The 9,589-nt window shown below is 39.9% G+C and overlaps 1 non-coding gene across 1 annotated transcript; it reads left to right on the top strand.

Annotated features, from left to right (window-relative positions):
• The first annotated feature begins 4,319 nt into the window (after window positions 1-4,319).
• Window positions 4,320-4,445, top strand: LOC122094595. Its single transcript, XR_006144909.1, has one exon. It is a non-coding gene; the product is annotated as a U11 spliceosomal RNA (small nuclear RNA).
• Window positions 4,446-9,589: the final 5,144 nt, after the last annotated feature.

Here is a 9,589-nt window from a genome sequence, read left to right as displayed (position 1 = left end):
CATATGTGTATGCGGGATGGGAAGGTAGTGCAAATGATTATCGAGTACTTGAACAGGCAAAAAGTGATCCTCAATTGAGTTTTTCACATCCACCTCCAGGTATTAACTTTATACTAATATATTAGATTTTCATTTGAGTGTATACGTAATAATATATATTATTTTTTGTCTGCAGGAAAGTATTATGTTGTCGACTCTGGGTATGCTAGCCAATCTGGATTTTTGACACCATTTAGGGGTGAGAGATACCATCTACCGGACTACAAAAGGCATAGAAGATCCCCAAGAACAGCGAAAGAGTTGTTCAATTATAAACATTCATCACTTAGGAATATCGTTGAATGTACATTTGGGGTATTGAAGAACAAATTTCAAATTTTAAGGCTAATGCATCAGTTCCCAGTGGAAGCTTAGGCATCAATTGTACTGGCATGTTGTGGGCTACATAACTATATTCGAGAAGAGCATATTGCTGATGTAGAATTCGTGGGGATGAGTGATGATTTAAAAGTTGCAGAAGATGACTTGAATCCACCACATGAAGATTTCGTTGATCATTCTACAATACAATCAAGTCAACGAAATCGAGCAAAAGAGATGAATGCCACTAGGCTAAGAATTATAAATGCAATGGCTAGACAGCAAAGGATGCCAGAACTAGTTGAAAACTAAAACCGATAACTATTTTGCCAAAACTGAAAACCTGAATTGATGTTTCAAGTGATGTAGTACTTGTTTTATATTACATTTATATATGTGGTACAAGTTGATATATTATTATGAATATCATATATTTGGATGTTATATTAACTTTTTTGATATTTAAATTTCTGTTATAGATGACTTCTTCTATGCCCCCACTCATGATAGCAAATTGCAAAAATTGTGGGAAGAGTTGTGGTAAATATACAACCAAGTCGGGTAAAAATATTGGAAGAGAATTTTTCAAGTGTGAAGATTCATGCAATTTTTTCATGTGGGTGGACCAACTACATCTATGTAGATGTGGTAAAGGTCAATGCAAAGTATGAACTGCAATGAAAGATCCAAACAAGGGACAGTATTTTCTATGTTGCCCAAATTCAACTGGGGTAATTTATTTCTACGATTGACCCACACCTATAGATAATTTATGATTTTTGTTTAATTCGATGTTAAATTTCAACGACCCTAATCACATCTATTATTTGATATAGGCTGATAACCGTGGATGTGGTATATTTGTATGGTTGAAAAATGAAACACATATCTCTACCATACAACATACATTATGTTCAGAAAGCTCAAGCTCAACATCAACATCATCCACACCACCGTCCGTTTTGAATGAGTACATGAAAGGATATCTAGAAGGGACACTTAAAGGATTAGAGGACCAAACAAATAAGATAAAGACATCCTCCATGCATTCAAGTCTTTAGACTTGGAAAAAAAGTGAAAATTTGGGGAATTATGTAATAATTAACTTACACAAGGCATTGTTAATACTGTATTTTATTCATCCTTTGGAGACCATGTTTTTTTTAGTTGGTATGTAATATTTTATTGTCCCAAAAGAATTTATATGCTTATAGTATTTTAATGTTATTTCTGTAATTATTGACTTAAAAAAAAAAAAAAAAAAAAAAAAAAAACCATTTCTGAAACAAGCATTACCAAATGGCAGAACTGTCGTTTCTTGGTTCTGAAACTGTTCTAGAAACAGATTCACCAAATAGCCCTAAATCGTTTAAAAATGGCGTTTTGACACAGAAACTGAAATTTCCATTTTTGACATGAAACGGAGTTTCTGGAACAAAAATGATACCAAACGGAGCCAAGGTTTCGATTTTGAAGATAGTGTTTGAGAGCCCATGCTGATAGCAATGCAGAAGGTGGGCTACCTTAATCGCTAGTTTTTCTGATAATTATATTTTTTTCTATTGTATTCTTTGATTTCTTTTCTTTAATAATATTTTGATTATTCTGATTTTAAGAAAAGGGTATGTCTAAATGTAACCCACCCGGTTACAAAACCCTTGTAACCTAAATTTCTGTGTCCCCATTATTTTGTCATTTTGTGATTGCTTTTAAGTTCAAAAAAGTAAATTACTATGCTTTCATTATTTTGTCATTTTGTGATTGCTTTAAGGTCAAAAAAGTAAATTACTATGTCCCCATTATTTTGTCATTTTGTGATTGCTTTTAAGGTTAACAAAAGTAAATTCAACCTCAACTTTTGGATCGTTACTTTGATTTAAACGGCAAAATGAGGGGTAATTTTGAGAATGAATACACTCTTCCCAAACAACCCGAACAACCCCTCGCCCCAACTAATTGTCTTCCTCCTCACGAGTCTTTCTGTTACCTTGGTTGGTTTTTATGGCATAAAGTTCAGCGAGATCATCTCCAGTGAGTTAGTTAAAGACTCTTTTTCTTCTCGGCGTGTCCAATGCTTTTCTGGGTTTTAGGGTTTAAAACTTCTGGTGGACTTCATTTTTGTTTTTTGAAGTTTAGAAAATAAAACCTATTTCCAGAAATTCATGTATCAATTATATTGCAGTAATTTCTATTGTTATGCATTAGAGAAGAGGTCGGTAAGATAGTTCCATCTCTCTCTCTCTCTCTCTCTCTTCAAAGAAATCTATTGTATTAAACATCCTAGTGTTTTCTAGAAAGGAAAAATTCAAGAAGATGACAAATGGCAATATTGTAGGCTTTTTTTTTTTTTTTGGTATAGCAATATCGTAGGCTTGGTACTACTACAATGATGACATGTGAAATTTTGTAATTATAATATATTTTATAGGTTGATTCTAAGGGTTTTGGGATTGATTCTGGTCAATTCCAATTTGATTTGGATTTGGATTGATATTGGCAATTATTGATTTGATCTCTGATTCCGTGTTTAAAATCGATTATAAGGTTTATAGGACTAGATCGTGGGTCTTAAGATTTGAGGGATTCTAGGGTTTTTTTGGGTCCGATGTTGATTTGATTTGGATCAAAATTTATAGGAATCAGTTCCAAGGATGTAGGGGATGGTATCGGTATCGATCTCTATCGATGCCGATTCGATACCAATCCAGATCGGATGGGATCGGTGGGTATTGGCCTATTTTACCCCTGATTTTTATAAAAGGTACTACTTTTTACCTATTTTACCCCTGAAATGATCCAGATCAAGGATCGGTCTCAGTCGATAGGATCGATCCCAGACCGATAGTTGAAACCATGATCAGTTCGATCTCCAATTCCAAGTTTAAAATCCCTAGTTGATTTGGCTAGTTTGGATCAACCCCAATTCCGATTATTATAGAATGGCAGCATATCTAGGATTTTTGGGATTGGGTTGTTGGTTTTTAGAATTTAGTGTCAATTCTAGCATTTTTGTGATTGATTCGGATCTGATCTAGACTGGAATCATTAGGGACCAATTTACTCTTTGATTTTGAGTTAAAATTCTGGTATTAGCCGATTTGGATTAGAATTGGTCGTGAACTATCCAACTCCGGCAGTTCTAGAATGGTCAATTTAGAATTGGAATCACTAGAGGGATTGTTTTGATACTCAATTTCGAGTTTAAAATCATTGGTTGAATAAATCAATTTCGATCGAAATCGACCATAGTAATACCTATCCAGGCTATTTCAGAATGTCTGCTTATAAGGTTTTTATGATTGATTCGATCCATTTCCGATTTTGGTCATTTTGATCTAGATTTTATCTAGTATTAGACCAAACTGAAATCAAAGTTCAATTTCAATTCAGGCCGATTCGATTTTTATTGAGTTGACTTAATAGCCTCTTGTAGGTAATATGTTCTCTTTTAGTAATTTTTTTAAGTTGTTATAAGGTTTTTTACGGTTTCGATTTGCTTGATTTGGTCCAATTTGATTTTTTACCGATTTGATAAAAACTCAAATCGATAAAGGTTTGTTTCACGTTTCTCTTGATTAGTCCAACCCACTCGGACTGAAAATGGACACCCTTACTCAAAGCAATAGACCCAATCACACAAGGTTAGTATAATTTTTATTTATTTTTTTTCAATCCCATGTTGGACTTTAGAGAGACGAGGAATTGAGATTTTAGATTTCAAATCGTAGTGATGGGTCTGTTTGAGGATAAAATTCCATTTCTATCATTTTTTAAACACTTTGTTATAAAAAGTTGTGTAGTAACTTTTAAGTTTTTATTGGGAATATAAACACATGAAATTACTTTTTGAATCCCCTTGAACCAATCATTTCTTTCACATTAGAGGATTTCTTGGTAAGTAGAAGTGGGTTACAAGCCTTTTGTAACCTACCTAGGTTACAACTAGACAAACCCTAAAGAAAAAGGGTCGGTTGGCTAAATATGCCGCGCTTGCCCTCGTTTGGTGAATGCTGTATGGCTATCTAGACATATGGCCGACATAATTTGTGGAACCTATAGGGTTGGCTCGCTCGGCCGACCCTCCTTTATGGTTCATACGAAGCTTTGGCGTCGAGAAGGAAAGTATGGAACAAAATCAGAATCTTGAGTGAATGGAGGGAGCAGAATTGCCTAAGATTGAGGGTCTTGACCGGGGCAGGCAACCGCTCATCACAGACTTCCTTCGGCCTGTACAGACAGAGATGGAGAAGAACATGCATGTTCCAAGATCAAACGGAGAGGGAGGTGGTAGCATTGATGTTAGATCTGAGGTAGGAAGAGACGAAAACAATGATGAGGGATTGAACCACCAGGAACCTGCTGCGAAACGCTCCTACTCTTCTGTGGTGGTAGAGTGATTCCAAACGTGGGGCAGCTCCCAGAACCGATTCACGCCGGATCCTACACGAAAATCATCATCCCACAAGATGCCTACGAGGAAAGGCTGTTGACGTTCAAGTTTGCCTTGATAGGAAGGGTGAACTTTCGATTCATATCGCTAGATGATGTCCGAAAGGAGGCTAGATATTCATGGAACCTCAAAGGCAGCATTAGAACGTCACCAATGGGGAAGGGATATATTCTCTTCCAATTCGATCAGGAGGGGACATGGCGACTATGTGGAGACGAAGTCTGACTAAAGTCGGAGGGCAGGTCATTAGGTTCCAACAATGGAAGCCTGACTTCGACGTTCATGCTAAGAATATCTCTACCAAACTAGTGTGGATAAGGTTCCGGACCTCCCACTCGAGTACTGGCATGAGAAAACTCTTTTGTCCATAGCTAAGGCGGCAGGAAGGCCGGTGGCGCAGGACAGGCACACGCGTTCTGCTGCAATGGGCACCTATGCTAGGATTCAGGTTGAGGTGGAGTTGGGTGCGAAAAGGCAGGATGAAATCCAAGTAGAGAGGAAGCAGCCCGGGACAGGTGAGGCTTTTTGGTTCAAACAAGTTATCGTCTATGAGGATGGTATGAGCAGGTGTGGGTACTGCAAGAAGGTTGGACATACTATCCACGAGTGTAGTGAGAAGAAGTCGGATGATGCGAGGGAAGAGATGCAGCGAAGGGGGTCTATTCCAGGGGCGGTCTTCACTGAGGACGGCGGCAATGCTCGGCGGCTTGCTGCAGCTCCAACGAGAAACATTTCCATTTTGGGTGGGATTTCTTCCCAATCTAGAATTCAATATCCTTCCTTATCTGTTCAACAAAATAGGAAAGAGGTTGAGCGCCATATGGAAATTGGAGAGAGTAATGGCAGGTTACATATTGACTTACCTATTTTGGGAATATCTCAGAATATTCCTACTAGGGTAAGTAATGAGATCGATCACTCATCGGAAGAGGGCTAATCTGATGAGGTGGACTTTGGAGTGTTGGATGGGTCTGATGGGGAGTTGGCCACGGCTCTGAGCTGGAAGGTGAGAGGCGCCTATCCATGGGCAATCATGATGCGTTGGACGGTCAGGGGCATGCTCTTGGCCAGGCGTCCCAAGGGAAGACTCTGCTCTGCATTCGCCTAGGAATGCTCAGGGCGATTTTCGCAGTGTCAGATATGAAAGGAATTCTCTTTATTCATCGCTGCAACAGGACAAGATAATCACTCGCATCAGCCCAATTCAGATGCAGGGCGGCACTGCTGTGGTGACTCACTCGGAAGTTGCCCAAGTTGACAGGACTCTCTGTGAGAGAGAAGAAGCTACAAGAGTGACTGTTAGGCAGCAAAAGGGGAAGCATGTGACCAATGTGGAGCAAACTTTGTGAAAGTTTGGTTGTATTGTTGTGGCTAAAAAATTTTAATGATTGCCCTCTTCTGGAACATTAGAGGGATGAAGAAGTTAGCTGCTAGGCTGGCTTTGAGCAATATTTTAAGGAAGAAGAAACCCAATCTTTGTTTTGTTGAGCCTATGATTGAGGCTGAGGCGTTTCCCAAGCTTTTCTTCAGTAAGCATGGGGTTGAATCGATTTTCATTCATAATGATAGAGGGGACAGAGCCCCTAATCTATGGGTTGTGTGGCGTAGGGGTGTGAGTATGCCGACTGTTATTGCTTTCTCTGAACAGCAAATTACTATGTCTATGCAGTGGTCGCAAAAAAATTTCTTTTCACAGTGGTCCATGCTAAATGCTTTCGCGTTGCTCGGAGAGACTGGTGGGCTGAGCCAATGGTTGTCTTCCCTGGTCCAAATATACCTTGGATGGTGGTTGGAAGCTCCAATGCAACTCTTTTATCTCATGAAAAGAAGGGGCCCGGAGCATTCAATTTGGGATCGACAGCGAAATTTGTTGCGATGGTAGATGCTTGTATGCTTATGCAAATCCGTTCCCAGGGTCGGAAGTTCACTTGGTCTAACAACAGAAGAAGGGGGAACGTCTCTACAATGTTGGATCGTAATTTTTGTAATGACGTGTGGCTCTCCCTATTTCAGGATTGTCACCAGGTTGTTTTGCAAATAGTGGCCTCTGTCCATTCCCCTATTTTGGTGGTGTCTGCAATGACTGAGAGACCTCGAAACTGCCCTTTCCGCTTTCAGAGGTTTTGGACTAACCATGAATCCTTTCTGCACACCGTGAATGACTCGTGGGTTGAGGAGATTGTTGGATCTCCTATGGTAGTTTTAGTTCAAAAATTAAAAACGGTGAAAGGGGTGTTGCGCCGCTGGGCTAAGCTCAGTTTCCCAAATTTTAATTTAGAATTGGAGGAGGCCAAAAAGAGTATGGAGGATGTGCAGCGTGAAATTAAAGCTAATGGAGTGACAGACTATCTCTTCGGCCTCGAAGCAGATGCAAAAACTAGATATTTGAAGGCTCTGGAAAATTATGAAAATCTATGGGCAGAGAAATCCCACATCAAGTGGAGGCTATAGGGTGACAGGTGCTCTAAATTCTTCCATGTCTATGCAAAGATGAGGCGCCTGAAAAACACTATTTGAGTGCTTGAAAAAGAGGATTGGGTAGTGATTTCTGAGAAGGACTAGATTGAAGCAAATGTGACTGGATTTTATGAGAATTTCCATAAAGCTACACCCCTTCAGGATCATATGGACCTCTTGAACTGCATTCCCAATTCCTTGACGGATGTTGACAGGAATAATCTCAATGAGATCCCCACGGATTCTAAAATCAAATATGTGGTTTGGGACCTTGATCCTGAGAGTGCTCCAGGTCCAGACGGCTTCCCTGGAAGTTTTTATCAGGTATGTTGGGATATCATAGCTCAAGATGTTTGTAGGGCTGTTAAATTTTTTCTTAGAGCTTATTACATGCCCTACGGGATCAATAACAATTTTTTGGTATTGATCCCGAAAATTTAAGGAGCGGCATCCTTGGATAAATTCCGACCCCTGTGTATGGGGAATTATTTATGTAAAATTATTTCTAAAGTTTTAGCATTTAGATTGTCGAAGGGGCTTCCCAGTATCATTTTTGAAGAGCAGGGGCTTTTCAGAGAGGAAAAATCATCCACGCTAACATCAGCCTGGCCTCGGAGTTGGCTAACATGATGTTCATTGCCATGAGAGGGGGAGGTTTGGGTCTGAAAATAGATATTCAGAAAGCTTTCAACAACATATCCTGGAATTTTTTTTCCAGGTTTTGCAAAGATTTGGGTTCTCTGAGAGATGGATTTCCAGGATACATCAGCTCCTCTGGACTACAAAAATTTTGGTTATGCTCAATAGTGGATCGGTGGGTTATTTTGGGGTTGAAAGGGGCCTGTGCCAAGGGATCCTCTTTCCCCCATTCTCTTTATTATTGCAGGGGAAGTGCTTTGCAAAGGTCTCTCTGATTTCATACCCAAGAAGAAGATGAAAGCTCTAAATAGGCCTTGCGGTACTGTCACCCCAGCTCACAGCTTGTTCGGGGATGATATTTTTGTTTTCTCTAATGCTTCAATCAAGTATGTGAAGAACCTCAAAATATTTCTTTCTAGATATGAGGGCTTTTCTGCGTAGCGGATTAATCTTGAGAAAAGTAAGCTATTCCTTGCCTCCCTTCCTGAGCAGAGAAAGCAGGCTATTGCTGACGAGCTTGGCATTCTGGTGTGTCACTTCTCTACCAAATACCTGGGAGTGGAGATATTCAAAGGATGAGTGAAAAAGGAGGCTTTGCTCCCAATCTTGGACAAGGTCAAAGACAAACTTTCAAGGTGGAAAGGAAAGCTTCTATCCATGGCAGGGAGAGTGGAGCTTGTACGATCTGTTATTTTAGGTATGCCCAATCACAGTTTCGCAGCTTGTTGGTGGCCCTCTTCTCTGATCACTATTATGGAGCGGTGGATAAGAAACTTTATTTGAACTGGTGAAATTGACTCTTCCAAGAAAATCTTTGTCAAATGGGAAATGTGTTGTAGGCCCAAGGAGGAAGGCGGTTTGGGGCTGTGAAGACTTAGAGACCTTAATAAATCCTTGCTTAGTAGTATGGCTTGCAGAATCAAGCATGATGACTCGTTGGCATTTAAGTTCCTAAGGGCCAAATTTTTAAAGGGGGACGGCTCCTTCAAATCTGGGTATAGGTCATCTTCTATATGGCCTGGCATCAGGAAAATGTGAAGCTTCATCTCATCGAATAAACGGTGGGTGGTGGGAAATGGAAGGAAGATCAATTTCTAGTCTGATAAATGGATTGGTGGCTTCTCAGTCCATGATCTTGCGGATACAGAGGAGATTGCTAATTGGCCTTCTGTGGGGAAGATCGCCAGCCTTATTGATAATTATCAGTGGAATCTGCCCCAGGTTCAATCCTCTACGCTGATGGATAATTTTAATGTGGTTAAAAATATTAAAATTCCTCAGTATGACTGTGAGGATATTTGCTTTTGGAAATGCTCGCCAAATGGTTTTTTTTTCTCGAAGTTGGCTTGGGAGGATATTAGGATTCGCAATCCTAAAGTACCTTGGGCTTCTCATGTATGGTGTAAGAAGCTACAACCTAGAATGTCCATCTTTGGTTGGCACCTAGCCCATGGGAAGTTGCCTTCAGATGATGAGGTGAGGAAGAGAGGGATCGTTCTTGCTTCAAAGTGCAACCTGTGCAGTGTGGATGAAGAATCAATTGAACACATTTTTCTTCGTTGTCCCTTCTCTGCGGAGTTATGGAGTTTCTTTTGTGGATATTTTAATGTTGGATGGACAAGCCTTGATTCTGTTCCCTTGCTCTTCCAATGGTGGAAAAGAATGCTAAGTCATGTCTGCTGG

The sequence above is a fragment of the Macadamia integrifolia genome, chromosome 11 (assembly GCF_013358625.1).
Source record: "Macadamia integrifolia cultivar HAES 741 chromosome 11, SCU_Mint_v3, whole genome shotgun sequence".
Lineage (NCBI taxonomy): Eukaryota > Viridiplantae > Streptophyta > Magnoliopsida > Proteales > Proteaceae > Macadamia > Macadamia integrifolia.
Note: the sequence above shows the minus strand (reverse complement) of the source record. Positions and strands in the feature narration are given on the sequence as shown.